The 17276-nt window shown below is 36.5% G+C and overlaps 1 protein-coding gene and 1 pseudogene across 2 annotated transcripts in view; one reads left to right on the forward strand and one right to left on the reverse strand.

Moving 5' to 3' along the window:
- Positions 1–17276, forward strand: part of RALGAPA1 (Ral GTPase activating protein catalytic subunit alpha 1) — a 220967-nt gene that overhangs the window by 15015 nt on the left and 188676 nt on the right. The gene's annotated exons all lie outside the window — the stretch shown is intronic.
- Positions 12202–13237, reverse strand: LOC309818488 (lysine-rich nucleolar protein 1-like; annotated as a pseudogene). Its single transcript has one exon. The product of its transcript is annotated as a lysine-rich nucleolar protein 1-like (transcript).

Consider the following 17276-nt stretch of genomic DNA (forward strand, 5'->3'; position numbering starts at 1 on the left):
TTTACATTCAGAGAAGAAATTTATGATCAGTTGATTATTGATTATATCTGAAAAATATCTAATTGTTCTCCAATCTGAATATATTAATGTTTTCAGAAAGAAAATCAGATTAAAATATCTTAGAAAAAAAAAATCTTAGAAAAAAATAACCTAGTGTTCATTAGGTATAAAAAGTAATGTATAAAAGAAACAAGTACCGTATATGTTCATTAAGTAAATAACTTGAAAGTGGTGTAGATTAACTTGGAACGGATATGCCTGGAAATCTGAAAATGTGTAGGAGTCATTGTGAAGTGTAAACTGCCTATAAAAATAAACTAACTTGATATTTGAATATGTTCTTAGGATTTGATGGGCAAAGTTAGCAAGTAATCCTATATACATGTCATTAGACTCTTTATATTCTTTAATTTGTATAAACTATAGTCTTTAATTTGACTCTTACTGATTTAAAAAATTAATTTGACTTCATTGAAATGTTTTATCTTTGTGTATTTATGAAGAAGTGATTTACTGAGCAGATTATTTACATAAACAATATTACTGATTAATTTGCTTAGTAAAACAAGCTGTTTCAAAATATTGTAAGCCATTTTTGCATTAATGTTTCTTTCATTAAGGATTTTATTGCATCCAAAGAATTTTACATGGCTTATAGGACTGAATAAAATGTGGAATAGAACAATTAGTGATAAAACAAGCAACCGAAGAGCCATTACTTAAAGGTAACATTATCAGGTTCCAGAGATGAGCTGATTATAGCTATAAGGCATTGAATTTGATTCTTAGATTTCCTGGCAGCCAAAGTGAAAAGAGAAACATGTTGGGTTACAAGTTTTCAGTGTCCTAGAAAAGAAAGCATACCTTTTTCTTTCTTTCTTTCTTTCTTTTTTTTTTTGGTTAAAACATTGTTTTTTCTGGATTCTAAATTCAATCACAATTTGTATATATATGTATGTTCATATATTATTTAATGTGTCTTTTAGAAGGATCATGCAGTAGAAATAGATTTTGGAGAGAATAGAAAAATAGGCGATTAGTATGTTTGTTAGATCTATTCTTTCTAAGATCAAATGTCTACACAATCTAAATTGTTTTCATTCTTTCTTTTTTTTCTATTTGTGTAAATGGCATCGTCATCTCCAGGTTACTAAGACTTGAAACTTGCATCTTTGACAATGTGGTAGAAAAAGAAAAATAAATTTACCTTAGTCACATTATCTTCTTCAACCTCTTGTTACCCCTCTCTGGTATTTTACATTTCAGTAATACTGAATGAGACATCACTTTCTGTGATGCCTGTGCTTTTGCTAATGTTATTTACTGTACTGTCATTAATAACCCATTTCTTTTAACCTTCTTATTAAGAAAGAAAGAATAAGAGGGAGGAAGGAAGGAGGAAGAAAGAAAGAAGTATCAACAACAAAATAATAATCCCACTTATTGGATTTCAAAACTGCAGTCTGGAGCTATAACTACTATAGAAAGGAAGTAGACTTTGTATGAACTCTAAATTGAAAACTTAATATGGTTTGGATGTGTGCATTAATGCATTTTTAGAAAATACCACTATCCATTAATTATGGACCAACCATGAGTTAGGTATACTTCACGTAAGAGCAGTATTACATGAATATGAGTGATAATAAGAATTGTATTCTAGGAAGCCCGCTGGTGCAGTGAGAAAGTAGATCAGATGCTATTAAGAAGGCACCTAATACTATATTATGTAAAATGGCAATTGTATTAAAGAAAAAGCAGGGAAAGAAAATCATACTTATACCTGAAAGCCTTTACTCTTCCTTCAGTCTCAGGGGAAAATCTGTAGAGCTTTGGTGAAGTCTTCTCTTATCATCTGGTAGGTATAGGGACTTTTCCTACTTACTTCTAGTAATTTGGTTATTTATTACAGTGTAATTACTTATTTGCATGCCTGTATCTTAAGCCTTCTGGAGAGTAGAAGCATGTCTCTTCAACCTCATATCCCTAGACTCAGCATAGTGCCTGGCATATGAAAGGCGCTTAGTAAATATTATGTAGTTCATGAATGAATATATTAGGTATGAGGAGAGTGAAGTTGCTCTTCTGTGAGTAACTTCCTTTCAATTAAGAATGGTAGAAAAAACGTTTAAAGTCAGTATTCTGATCAGAAAGAATCCTTGGGTTACCTGAAGGACCTGTGCAAAAAAACTGGCTCAGAATCTAAAATCTGTCCTATGTGAAACAGAAGAACAAAGAAAAACAAAAAAATGGGACATTACATGAAAAATGTTTATGGCATTATGGCAGAGGTTATGAGATAATCTTCACCATTACTGAAAGAAATCTTCATGACCCTTATATAACATCTAATTTTTTAAAAACTTATGTCTAGTGAGCACAACAGCATGTCATCTTTGAAGTATATACCACCCACTCCCCCCCCAATCTAACAGAATAAACTGACTTGTAGACAGACACAGAGGAGAAGGAGATGTGGAGATGGAACAGAATACTGAGTTTGTGGCTCTAATGTGTCACAGCAGCCACAGGAGGCTAATATAAATCTATTTGTATTTTGTACTTTTGCTTTTCCATATGAATTTGAGAATCAGCTTGTTAAATTCTGTGTATAATATTGTTAGGATTTTAAAAATTGTATTGCCTTGAATCTATAGGTTTAATTTAAAGGAGATTGACGTCTATAGTATATCTACAGTTGACCCTAGAACAGCGTGGGTGTTGGGGCACCAACCCTCCACACAGTTGAAAATCAACATGTAACTTATAGTCAGCCATCCATATCGCTGCTTCTGCCTCCACAGATTCAACCAACTGTGGATTGTGTAGTGCTGTAGTATTTACTATTGAAAAAAATTCATGTATAAGTGGATTCGTGCAGTTCAGACCTGTCTTGTTCAAGGATCAGCTGTATTCTTCCTATCCCAAGGGGTCTCCATTTATTTAATTAGGCTTTCCTTAAAGGTTGTAAATAAAAAAATTTATATTTTTCTCTAAGAAAGATTTGCACATCTTTTTTATGGTCAAAAATAGGTACATTTAGGGACTTCCTTGGTGGTCCAGTGGTTAAGACTCTGTGCTTCCAATGCAGGGGACGCAGGTTCGATCCCTGGTCAGGGAACTAGGATCCCGCATGCTGTGCAGTGTGGGCCCCCCCGCAAAAAAAACAAAAAAGAATAGGTACATTTAAAAAGGATGTTAAATTTAAAAGGGATGACTTCTGTTTGCTGCAGAAGGAGCACATGTGACCACTTCATTAAATGGTGGTTTAGATAAAGATTAGGAGGAAAGAATGTTCATTTGGATAAAAACATTTATAGATCACTACTTTATATCTTATAACAGAATTTGTTCTACATTATTTTGATTCTTCAGTATAAAATGGAAGGCAAATTAAGCAAATATATTTGAAATATTGGGATAAGGAAGACAACTCTTAAAACTCACAGCAAAGTTAGAAATTGTCATGAAAATGATTGGTAAATTTGCCTTTATAAAACATTTTAAATTTCTAATAGTAAAACCCATCATTAACAGAGATAAAAGACGAACAGAACAAACGTTGCAAGAAACACTTGCAACGTTTAAAGAAGTTAATTTCCTTAATTTATGGACTGTTAAAAATTTATGAAATATGGAAAGAGATTCTCTCATACATTACTGGCTGAATCTAAATTAGAGGGCAGTTTGTTAACTGTCAAAAATTTAAATGTACATATGTATATGCTTTGAAACTAGCACTTCCATTTCTTAATATTTTTTCTTTTTTTTTTGATAAATTTATTTATTTTATTTTTGGCTGCGTTGGGTCTTTGTGCAGCCTTTCTCTAGTTGTGGTGAGCGGGGATTACTCTTCGTTGCAGTCCACAGGTTTCTCATTGCGGTGGCTTCTCTTGCTGCAGAGCATGGGCTCTGGGTGCGTGGGCTTCAGTAGTTGTGGCACTTGGGCTCAGTAGTTGTAGCTTGCAGGCTCTGGAGTGCAGGCTTAGTAGTTGTGGCACATGGGCTTAGTTGCTCCGCGGCATGTGGGATCTCGCTGGACCAGGGCTTGAACCCGTGTCCCCTGCATTGGCAGGCAGATTCTTAACCACTGCGCCACCAGGGAAGTCCCTCTTAGTATTTTTTCTAAGGAAGTAAGTGGATGAGTGTGTAGGATCACTGCAGTGTTGTTTAGAATAGTGAAAAATTTGAACTAATCTAAATATTATTTGGGGGTTGATTTTAGAATTTAGGTATATTCCTTTAGTTGAACATTATGATTCTCAGGAATTGTTAGCATTCTAATAATTACTTAATAAATAATGGTTCCATCTCTTCATTATCTTTGGGAAGTTTTTAAAGAATAAACATTTTTATAGAAGCAGCTGTCATATATTGGAAATAAGAGTTAATATTTTTGAACATTTATATGTGACAGGTTCTGGACCAAGCATTTCACATGTGTTACCTGACTTAATTTTTTCAACAGACCAGTGTGGCAAATAGTAATTGATCCCCACGGAAACTTGAGTATTAAATGGCTCGTAAGCAGGGTGATATAGTGGGGAAAGTCATAATATCTGTGTTCTGATCTCAGCTGTATTATCTACTTAACACTTTATAGATACTTTGCCTGTCTGTAAAATTAAAATAGTAACATCTCAGGTATTATTGGAAGATTACATGAAAAAAATGCATTTGAAGCACAGAATTTATGGAAGAATTTAAAACATTCAAATTTTAATTGGAACCTTAAAGATGATAAAATTGAATCAGATATTATGACCTATTCAAAGTCAAGCAAAGTTTGTTTTTAAAAAACAGAGTATAAACCTCTGAATAACTTGATAATGGTCTAGATTCTGTACTTTATTTTCAGTCTTTAACCTATTAAAAATGGGTAAGTTAGAGAGAGACTTATTTAAAAGTTATATTTTGGGAAAGTAAAGAATTGAACGAATGAAAGGAAATGAAATTCATTGTTGTATTTTATTTTGCATAAACATAAAGAAATCTTTAAATTGCATTGCTTAGCAAAATTATTCTTTGCTTCACCACCCCAAACTAAAGTAGCATAGCTAGTAAAAGGTGTATTTGTGTTACCAAAAATTTGTTGTCATTGTCTGAATTTTTTCAAATCAGTAGCTTCAAGGTTCCCAGTCTTTTTTTTTTTTCCCATCAGTTGTCCTTAGGGCCTTCTAGAGGCAAGTTGGTTGTTACTGTAAGCTGCTTCTTGTAATCATGCCATTTCTTGTAAATTGTCTTTAAGAAAAATGATTATTCATCTTTGCTTCCATTTATTTCTTTGAAAATCTGAAAATTGTCTTTAAGAAAAATAAGTATTCATCTTTGCTTCTGTTTATTTCTTTAAAAATCTGAAAATAATAGATCTGAGCAACCATTTGAATAACTAACTATATATAGTGCTTTGCTAGGTTTTGGGCAACTGCAAAGGAATAAAGAAGTTGATGGTATAGTAAGAGAGTCATGTCAAATATGAAACATGTTATGAGTGTTAAAGACAGAGGATCATATATAAATGGGAGGCCTTGGAGAAAGCTTCATGAAGCTGGGTCGTTTGAGGTGTACCTTGAAAGATTATTAGAATTTCAGTAGATAGAAGTAGAAGAAGAGCAGTTTGGGGGAAGGTAATGATAAGAGCACAGCTATGAATGCAGGAATGTTGAAGGCAGTGGTCTTCCAAGCTTTTAAAAAATAAAGATATCAGACCTCACCCTAGAAATTACGATTTAATGGCAAGGTGAATAGAAAGGATTGAGTATGTGGGAGATAATGTGGGGAGATGATTTATGAGATTTGGTAACCAGGTTTTAATGAGAATTTAGGAAGTAGAGATTATGCCACTTCTCTGACTATATCATTCTACCTTTTGAAATCATGTTTTATTGGTGAATTCATTGCAGGAACAGATTTCTCACCTCCCGTACCAGTATCAAGGCTACTCAGTCTATACATCAAAACCTCTGCATCATTCCTTCCCAGTCAGTACTACTCTTACTCAAAATGTAGCCTGCAGACTGGTGCTAGTTTACCGGCTGTTTATTACAGGTCTGTAACATGTTAAGTGCAGAAATTGAGGTGTTGAGAAGCTTATCTCAATTTGATAATGCTGTGACATCCAATCGTGTGATTAAGGACTTGTCTCGTTGAATAGAGTATAGACCATTCTAGGTGCTTTTCACTTTATTTTCTAGTAATTTATTGTAAGCTTTGGTTTGTGTTGAATTGGAATTTAAAAAATTAAAAAAAACTGTCCCTTTATAGATAATTTGAGAAGCATGGTCTATACAGTGTTTAAAATTAACTTCTCCCATTCTAACTCATTCTGCTTTTATCCTCTGTTGTTTTAAAGTATATTTTCTTTTCCTAGTGTAATAGTATTTACTTCCCCTTACTCATTTTAAAATATGCATATGTTTAACTATTTTCAGTATTCAGAAGGATGCCTTTGAGTTTAGGGATATGAATTGAGAAACTATTTTCTATTTTGGAGGTATAGAACTGAATCCAGAACATTAGTAGTACTGTATTTTGATTGCTTTCCTATTGTCTGACTACTCAATTAAAAAAACAAAGAAGACATTATTTTATATAATAGTTGTATACTAGGAGCTGGCTAATCTTTGGCTCTGTAAAAGTGAAGGTGGTACATTTGCTTGAAGTAAACATCTCTAATTGGTGATATAACAGTTTGTAATTTCTAGATTTAGGAAAAAAATATTTTTTCAGTCTGATTTCCATTAATTCTATTTCTTTTCAGATTAATTCTTTTCAGACTAGCCAAGAAGTTCTAGCTTTCAGATTTAGTTAGTCAGATAGGGTCTGGCAGATCTCACAAATCAGGATGTCAAGGAGTTGAATATTAGGCTGGCTAAAAGAGATAGATCAGTAAAACAGAAACCTACACCCATTAGTAGTCACTCCCCATTTCCCCTTACTCTCTAACCCTGGCAACCATTAATTTACTTCTATCTCTATGTATTTGACCACTCTAGATGTTTCATATAAATGGAATCACAAAATATGTGGTTTTTGTGTCTGGCTTCTTTCACTTAATGATGTTTTCAAGGTTCATCACTGTTTTAGCATGTAACAGTATTTCATCTCTTTTTATGGCTTAATAATAACTATGGATATACAATATTTTATTTATCAGTTGATGGCCATTTGGGTTGTTTCCACTTTTTTACTGTTATGAATAATGATATGAACATTTGTGTGGTCATATGTTTTCAATTCTTGGGTATGTACTGTTGTAGGAGTTGAATTGCTGGGTAATATGTTAATTCCATATTTACCTTTTTGAGGAATTGCCAAACCATTTCCAAAGTAGCTGCATAATTTATATTCCACCAGCAATGTATGAAGGCATTGTAATTTCCGAACACTTGTTACTGTCTGTCTTTCTGGGTATAGTCATCATAGTGGATGGGTAGTGGTATCACATTTTGATTTTGATTTGCATTTCCCTGATGGCTAATGAGGTTGAGTATCTTTTCGTGTGCTTATTAACCATTTGTATACCTCCTTTGGAGAAATGTCTATTCAAATCCTTTCCCTATTTTTAATTGGCTTATTGTTTCTTTTGTCAGATATACAATTTGCAAATATTTTCTCTTATTCTGTAGATTGTCTTTTCACTTTTTTTGTAGTGCCCTTTAAGGCAAAACAATTCTGAGTTTTGATGAAGTCCAGTTTATTTTTTATTGTTTCTTGTGAGTTTGGTGTCATATCTAAGAAACAGTTGACTAGTCCAAGATCATGTTTTCTTCTAAGAGTTTTATAGTTTTAGCTTTTACAATTAGGGCTTTGGTCCATTTTGAGTTAATTTTTGTATATGGTATGAGGTAGTGATCCTGCTTCATTTTTTTGCATATTGATATTCAGTTGTCACAGCACCATTTGTTGAAAAAACTGTTTTTCCCCTGTTGAGTTGTCTTAATACCCTTGTTTAAAATCATTTGACCATCAGTGTAAGAGTTTATTTCTGGACTCTCAACTTTATTCCACTCATCTGTATGTTTATCCTTATAGCAGCACCACCCTATCTTGATCGCTGTAATTTGTAGTAAGCTTAGAAACTGGAAAGTGTCAGTTTTCCAGCTTTGTTCTTCTTTTTCTTCACTTTTTTTCAGTTGACGTATTATGGTATTATTGATACATAACATTATGTTAGTTTCAGGTGTACAACATGATTTGATATTTGTATAGTTGATGTTTGTCACCAGATACATAATTACAACATTTTTCTTTTCTTGTGGTGACAACTTTTAAGATCTATTCTTAGCACTTCTCAAATATGTAATACAGTATTAACTGTAGTCACACATGCTGTACATTCCCCATGACTTATTTATTTTATAACTGGAAGCTGGTACCTTTTGATGTTCTTCTTTTTCAAGATTGTTTTGATTATTCTGGGTCCCCTGTGTTTTCCTATGAATTTTAGGATCAGCTTTTCAATTTCGACAAAAGAGCCACTTGGGATTTTGATAGAGGTTGCATTTAATCTTTAGATATATTTGGGAGAATATTGCTATCTTAACAATATTGTGTCTTCCTATCTATGAACATAGAATGTCTTTCAGTTAGTTTAGATCTTCTTTAGTCTCTTTCACTGATGTTTTATAGTTTTCAGGGTACAAATCTTACATTTCTTTTGTTAGATTTATTCCCAAGTATTTTATTCTTTTCATGCTTTGTAAATGAAGTTGTTTCCTTAATTTCACTTTGAATTATTCATTGGTGGTGGGTAAAAAAGCAATTGATTTTGTATATTCATCTTGTATTCTTCAACCTAGCTGAACTTGTTTATTAACTTGTATAGATTTCTGTGTGTGTATTCCTTAGAATTTTTTATATACAAAATCATACCATTTGTGAATAGAGATGTAATGCTTCTCACTTTATAGTGTATATGGTTTTTATTTATTTTCATGTCTAATTTCTTTGGCTAGAACTTCCTGTACAGTGTTGAATAAAAGTGGCAAAAGCAGACATCCTTGTCTTGTTCATGTTTTTAAGGGTAGAACTTTTGGTCTTTTACCAGTCAGTATGAAGTTAGGTGTGGGTTTTTCATAGATGCCCTTCATCAGTTTGAGGACATTACTTTTTATTCCTAACTTTTTGAGTTTCTTTATCATTAAGGGAAGTTGACTATCGTCAAGTACTTTTTCTGTGTCTGTTGAGACTATCACGTAGGTTTTGACCTTTTTATTAATATGGTGTATTGCATTGATTGATTTTTGTATGTTGAACTGACCTTGCATTCTGGGATAAATCCTACTTGGTCATTATGTATAATTCTTTTAATATATTGCCATATTCAGTTTTCTAGTATTCTGTTGAGGATTTTTGTGTCTTTATTCATAAGGAATATGGGTCTGTAGTTTTCTTTTCTTGTAATGTTTTTGTCTGATTTTGGAATGAGGGTAATACGGGCCTCACTGATACAGTTTGAAAGTGTTCTCTTCTTTATTCTTTGGAAGAGTTGATAGAATTCACCTATGAAGCCATTTGGGCCTGGACTTTTCTTTGAGGTCAGTTTTCTTTATTACTCAGTCCTTCTTTTTACTTTTTATAGATCTATTCAGATTTTCTATTTCTTCTTGGGTCAGTTTTGGTAGTTCATTTTATGTCTTTTCTTTGAATTTGTCCATTCCATATAGGTTACCTAACTTGCTAACAACAAATGCTCATAGTATCCCCTTAAGATATTTTCTATTACTGTAAGATTGGTAGTAATGTTCTCTTTTCCAGATTAGTAATTTGAATCATATCTCTCTTTATATTGGATAGTCTAGCCAAAGATTTATCAATGTTGTTATCTTTTCAAAGAACTAATTTTGGTTTCATTGATTCCTTGGTATTGTTTTTCTTTTCTCTATTTTACTTATCTCCATTCTAATCTTTATTATTTCCTTTCTTCTGCATGCTTTTGCTTTTTGTTTTCTAGTTTTTTAAAGTGGAACATTAGGTTATTGATTTTGAGACCTGCATCAAGGTGTTTATTAAAGCTATAAATTTACCTCTAAGCACTGTGGGGTGCCGTATATTTGGTATGTTGTTTTTTCATTTACAGGTCAAAGTGTTTTTTACAGTGGATTTGAGTTACTATCTAGAATCCTTTCATTTCATCTTGATGGACTCACTTTAGTAATTTTTATAGGGCAGAGCTGTTAGCAACAAATTCTCTCAGTTTTGGTGTACCTAGGGATGCCTTAATTTTGCCTTAATTTTTGAGGACAGTTTTGCTGAGTATAGAATTCCTGGTTGCCAGGTGTTTTCTTTAAGCTCATTGACTATGTCATCTCAGTGACTTCTGGCCTTCCTGTTTTCTGATGACAAATCAGATATTTTTCTTAGTGAGGCTTTCTTGTTAAGTGATGTGTTGCTTCTCTCTTGGTGCTCTCAAGATTCTTTTTATTGTTATCTTTTGACAGTTTTGTTATGATGTGCTTAGATACGGGTCTCTGAGTTTATTCTACTTCTAATTTATTGAGTTTCTTAAATGTCCACATAAATGTTTTTCATGAAACTTGGAAAAATTTCAGCCATTATTTCTTGAAATTTTTCTGTCTCTTTCTCTCTTTTCTCTCCTGGGTCTCCTGTTGTATGTGTATTGCTGCATTTGATGGTGACTCAGAAGTCTCTGAGGCTCTGTTCATTTTTCTTCATTATTGTTAAATTCTGTTCATGAGACTGGATAATCTCAACTAACTTAATCTTCTGAGTTTGCTAATTTTTTTATTTTGCCAGTTCAGATGTGCTATTGAGCTTTTAGTGAACTTTTCATTTTGTATTGTACTTTTAAACTCTTTTTTTTTTTTTTTGCGGTACGCGGGCCTCTCACGGTTGTGGCCTCTCCCGTTGCGGAGCACAGGCTCTGGACACGCAGGCTCAGTGGCCATGGCTCACGGGCCCAGCCGCTCCGTGGCATGTGGGATCCTCGCAGACTGGGGCACGAACCCGTGTCCCCTGTATCGGCAGGTGGACTCTCAACCACTGTGCCACCAGGGAAGCCCTAAACTCTTTTTTTTAAACATAATTTCTACCTCATTATTGATATCCTCTCCTTGGTGAGGTGCCATTCTCACACTTTCCTTTAGTTCTTTAGACATGGTTTCCTTTATTTTTTGGAACATATTTAAAACAGATGATAGTGTTTGCCTAGTAGATCTAATGTTTGTTCTTCCTCAGGGACAGTTTCTATTGACTGATCTTTCTCCTGTACATGGGGCATGCTTTTGTTTTGTTTTGGTCATAGTCAGTTGATTTGTTACAAAGGTGCCTAGGCAATTCAACTGAGAATTGAAAATGTTTTTAACATCAAAACAAACAATGCTAGAAATATTGGACAGCTGATAACAAGGAACAAATTATTGATACATGCAACAATATAGATAAATCTCAAAATGGTTATGCTAAGTGAAAGAAGCCAGTTTAAAACACAGTAGGGCTTCCCTGGTGGTGCAGTGGTTGAGGGTCCACCTGCCGATGCAGGGGACACGGGTTCGTGCCCCTGTCCGGGAAGATCCCACATGCCACGGAGCAGCTGGGCCCGTGACCCATGGCCACTGAGCCTGCACGTCTGGAGCCTGTGCTCTGCAACGGGAGAGGCCCGCGTACCGCAAAAAAAAAAAAAAAAAGAGTAAATATTCTATAATCCCAATTATATACAAATTCTAGAAAATGCAAGCTACTTCATAGTGACAGAGTAGTAGTGGTTATCTGGGGATGGGGAAGGAAGGGATGGATTACAAAGGGGCACAAGGAATCTTTTGCAAATCATGGGTATGTTCATTACCTTAATCATTGCTGGTTTCCTGGATGCATACATATGTCAAAACTCATCAAATTGTTCACCTTAAATATGTGCAGATTATTGTATGTCAATTATATTTATATAAAGCTGCGAAAGGCAAAAAAAAAATGCTCCTGAGTGGAGGCGAGGAGGTGGTCACGCGTGGGTCAGGCAGAGCACGTGTCCTCTTCTCCCCCTGCAGCAGTTACGAGGAGGACAGCCTCAGCCTGGGATTCTGAAGGACCAGAAAGCCCCTCAGCCAAAGTCGTGGCATGAAGTGTTGGAGACCACGGGCTCCCTGCTGCTGGAGGTGTGGCAGAGGCTGGCCTGGTGGCCTTTGGAGTCCCTAACGCCTCTGGGACCAGGATCTTGTGGCTTGGCAGTAGGCGAGCGTGCATCTAGGGGAGGGAAGATGCACTGGAGGGATGAGGACCAGGCCGCACCTGGCCTATGTGTGCGTTGTCCTTGTTGCCTTTCTTTTCCAACACCACCTCCAAGTCCGTGTTGTGCTCCTCATCCCAAGGTTCTCCTCCTACTCTGCTCTCCTGCCTCTTCTTCCTCTTCAGAGCTGGCTCCTCAATGTCTGCCTGCTCTGCTTTTTTCTTGGACTTCATTTTCTTCTTCACAGGAGCCTTGGGGCCATCTCCTGTTGGGATGTATTCTGGAGCTTCAACTTTGACTGGCTTCTTTTTACTTTCTTTCCTAGGGCTGCTCAACCCGGACCTGGAGAGCTCAGGGTGCCCCAGGAGGGGTATCTCCCTCCTGGTGGATTTTCTTTTTCTCCTTCATCTTCATGTTGCTTCATCTTCACGTTGTGTTCCCTGGGGCTCCCCTACTTCTGTTTCTGTCCCGAGGCTGCCTGCTTCCAGATGCCATCTTTCCCAACTGAGCAAGTGTACAAAGCATCCCTGGCCTCTCAGAACCAAGGGTCCCTGGCTGAGAAGGCTGTAGCTTCCTGGGCCTTTTTCTCCTTCTTGTGTTTTTTGAGCTTCTTGCCAGCTGTGGTTACCTCCTCGACCTGCATGGGGTCTGGGGAGGTCTTCACCCTCAAGCCAGGGGACATGGACTTCCTCTTTTCCCCACTGAGTGACTTGGATGGACCAAGTGCCTGCTTCCTGCGGCTGGGTGACAGCTCAGTCCGTCCAGCATGTAACGTGGCCTCAGGTTCTAGGGGCTCCTCACAGGGCTATGACAGTTCTTTTTCTTCACTAGAGGCATTTTGGGTGCCTGCTCTTGGACCACATTCTTCGAGGGTGGTATGGCTCTTGTGGGACAAACCTCTCTGAAGTAATTGTCACTATTTAAAACCTAGTATTGAGTCTCTGGTTCTTTGACTACCTTCTTTTTCTTCTTTTTCTCTGGGAGCCCAAGGCCCAGGTCTCCTTTCTGAGTCTTAGTGATCATTCCCAAAGGCCAAACTTCCCTGCCTCCACGTGAGAGCTGGGGCATACTTTCCTTTTTTTTTTTTTTTAATTTATTTATATTTACTTATTTATTTTTGGCTGCTTGGGTCTTCATTGCTGCACGCAGGCTTTCTCTAGTTGCGATGAGTGGGGGCTCCTCTTTGTTGCGGTGCATGGGCTTCTCGTTGCAGTGGCTTCTCTCTGCAGAGCCCAGGCTCTAGGTATGTGGCTTCAGTAGTTGTGGCACGTGGGCTCAGTGGTTGTGGCTCGCAGGCTGTAGAGCGCAGGCGCAGCAGTTGTGGTGCACGGGCTTAGTTGCACCACGGCAGGGGCATACTTTCTTATTTCTTTGTGTGTCTTGTAATTTTGTTGAAAAACTGACATTTTAAATAATACAGCAACTCTGGAAACCACTTTCTCCCTCTCCCCCAGGGTTTGTTGTTTCTGTTGTTATTGTTGCTGTGTGATTCTTTAATGACTTTCCTGAACTATGTGCAGTGTATTTTCTTTCTCCTATGTGACCACCACATTCTTTACTCGTTCAACTTAGTGGTCAGCTAATGCCTGCACGGATACTTCCTTACAAGCCTGGAGTCAGTAAGTTTCCTAGTCTTTGCGAAGGAGCTCTCTGTGTGTATTGGGACATACTGTCAGTATTCAAGAAACCGTTTACAATACTTTTTTAGCCTTCACATCTTTCTTGTGTAACCTCAAGATCAGACAGAGGTGAAAGTTTAAATCTTTTTCCAGACTTTCCTTAGTATGCTTGCAGCTCAGCTCATGGCTTTCTATACTCCCCTTAATATGTCGTAGCTCTTTAAAGTTCCCTATGGATAGCACATTCTCTATATTTTTCCTTTTAAGTTTTTTTTTGGTTAGTTGTTTGCCTCATCAGTGATTGCTGCCTCAGGCAGCTGTGGTGTTAAATAATTGCCACTGATTGTTTTCCACAAATGTCTCCAGGGGAAAAGCTGTTGCCTTGTGTGAGTTCTGAGTTACTCAAATAAAGACAAGCTTTGCAAGCTGGATTTTCGAAGGAGCAGCTAGATAAGTCAAATAATGACATTTCTCTTAGAGTGAAGCTTTGAAAGAACTCCAATTCTGTTCTGACTCCTCCAGTGACCCATAGGCTGCTGTTTCTCACTGTGATCCTGGGCTGTTGGTTTTTAAGGCTGCTATGGAGATGAGGATGGGGAATGGGAACACAGTAAGTTTGAAATGCCACAGAGCTAACTGTTCTTATTGAGATTCATCCATTTTTCTTGAAAAAATGTGCTTGATTGTTGCGAGCTTTTGATTAATTTCCAGGTCTATGAAAAGGTTGACTTTTACTGTTTTTGCTTTTGTTTAGCTGTTTTTAATGGAGGAAAAGATTTTCAGAGTTCCTTATTCCACTAACTCGCTGATATTACCTACTTATAACTTGCTTTTTAAACTATACTTAATGTTTTTCAGTTTTATTAAAATGTTCTTTTATGAATATTTTTAGTGGCTGCCTATTCATTTGTATGGATGTATCATAATTTAGTTTCTTACTGTGTAGTGGGTAGTGGACAGATATTAGGAAGTTAGGGAAGAAAAATAGGACTTGTATATCATGTGAAGGAACCCAGGCTTATCCTGTTTACAGTGGGAAATGCCTTAAGTATTTTAAGCTGATGAGTGATACCGGTAGTTGGACTCAGGTTTGGTAAATTATTCTGGTAGCAATATGTGGAGGACGGATAAAAAGTGGCCTTCAAATGGTGTGAGATTAGGTAGGAGGCTACTAATAAAATTCAGGCAAGAGGTCATGAAGTAGCAAACTAAAAATTTTCACTATCCTAAAACTTCAGAGTATCTATCTCAGCCTCTACAGGACTGTGTAGCTTTCAAATAATTCTTTAAAAATACCGTTCTTTCAGAATGAATTTGATTAAAATTGGCCACAAGGTTATATTATGCTTTGGTGTACTGCCTGAAGTGTAGCTAATATGGTGGTGTTGATTGAGGGATCAGAAAAGCTGATTTGGAACTGTTTAATAGCTTTGTGTGACCTGGACTTGTTACCTAACTTCTCTCAGGCTTAATTTCCTCAGAAAGTGGAAATAATATACCTATTTCAAAAATGTATTCGTGGAGGGCTTCCCTGGTGGCGCAGTGGTTGAGAGTCCGCCTGCTGATGCAGGGGACACGGGTTCGTACCCCGGTCCGGGAGGATCCCACATGCCGCGGAGCAGCTAGGCCCGTGAGCCATGGCCTCTGAGCCTGCGCATCCGGAGCCTGTGCTCTGCGACGGGAGAGGCCACAACAGTGAGAGGCCCGCATATCGAAAAAAAATATATATATATATATATTCATGGAGAATGAATAAGGTATGTTTGTGTAACTGTAAAAGTGCTATCTATGCAAATGTAAACTATTAAGTAAACATAAGTGATTATAACTGTTTGCCTTATCTTTATGTCTCTATGCTTCTGGTATGTTTGATAAAACAGAATTGATGTTGCTTTTAAATCAGACATTGTATCTTTGTTTATAAGATTATCTTTTTCACTGTATCTCCTCATTTCCTCTGTGCCTATGTCGAATCTTTGAAAGCAAGAGAATAATTTTTATTTTACTTTGTGTTTAAGGGTTTTTTTATGTCACTAATAATTTTTATTATATATTGAAATAATATTTTTGATATATTGGTTAAATATAATATATTCAAATTAATTTCATCTGTTTCCTCTACCTTTTTCTCTTCTTTTTTTTAACATCTTTATTGGAGTATAATTGCTTTACAATGGTGTGTTAGTTTCTGCTGTATAACAAAGGGAATCAGCTGTACGTATACATATGTCCCTGTATCCCCTCCCTCTTGCATCTCCCTCCCATCCTCCCTATCCCACCCCTTTAGGTGGTCACAAAGCACCGAGCTGATCTCCCTGTACTATGTGAATGCTTCCCACTAGCTATCTGTTTTACATTTGTTAGTGTATATATGTCCATGCCAACCTCTCACTTCGTCCCAGCTTACCCTTTCCCCTCCCCGTGTCCTCAAGTCCATTCTCTATGTCTGCGTCTTTATTCTCATCCTGCCCCTAGGTTCTTAGAACCATTTTTTTTTTCTTTTTAGATTCCATATATATGTGTTAGCATACGGTATTTATTTTCTCTTTCTGACTTACTTCACTCTATATGACAGACTCTAGGTCCATCCACCTCACTACAGATAACTCAATTTCGCTTCTTTTTATGGCTAATATTCCACTGTATAAATGTGCCACATGTTCTTTATCCATTCATCTGTCATGGACACTTAGGTTGCTTCCATGTTCTGACTATTGTAAATAGTGCTGCAGTGAACATTGTGGTACATGACTCTTTGAATTATGGTTTTCTGAAGGTATGTGCCCACTAGTGGGATTGCTGGGTCATCTGGTAGCTCTAGTTTTAGTTTTTTAAGGAACCTCCATACTGTTCTCCATAGTGGCTGTATCAATTTACATTCCCAGCAACAGTGCAAGAGGGTTCCCTTTTCTCCACACCTTTTCCAGCATTTATTGTTTGTAGACTTTTGGATGATGGCCATTCTGAGTGGTGTGAGGTGATACCGCATTGTAGTTTTGATTTGCATTTCTCTACTGCTCACTGATGTTAAGCATCCTTTTATATGTTTGTTGGCAATCTGTATATCTTCTTTGGAGAAATGTCTTTTTAGGTCTTTTGCCTATTTTTGGAGTGGGTCGTTTGTTTTTTTGATATTGAGCTGCATGAGCTGCTTGTATATTTTGGAGATTAATCCTTTGTCAGTTGCTTCATTTGCAACTATTTTCTCCCATTCTGAGGGTTGTTTCTTCATCTTGTTTATGTTTTCCTTTGCTGTGCAAAAGCTTTTAAGTTTCATTAGGTCCCATTTGTTTATTTTTGTTTTCATTTCCATTTCTTTAAGAGTGGGTCAAAAGGGATCTTGCTGTGATTTATGTCAAATAGTGTTCTTCCTATGTTTTCCTCTAAGACTTTGAAAGTGTCTGGCCTTACATTTAGGTCTTTAGTTCATTTTGAGTTTATTTTTGTGTATGGTGTTAGGGAGTGTTCTGATT

The sequence above is a fragment of the Grampus griseus genome (genome assembly GCF_964374135.1).
Source record: "Grampus griseus genome assembly, chromosome: 2".
NCBI classification, from domain to species: domain Eukaryota; kingdom Metazoa; phylum Chordata; class Mammalia; order Artiodactyla; family Delphinidae; genus Grampus; species Grampus griseus.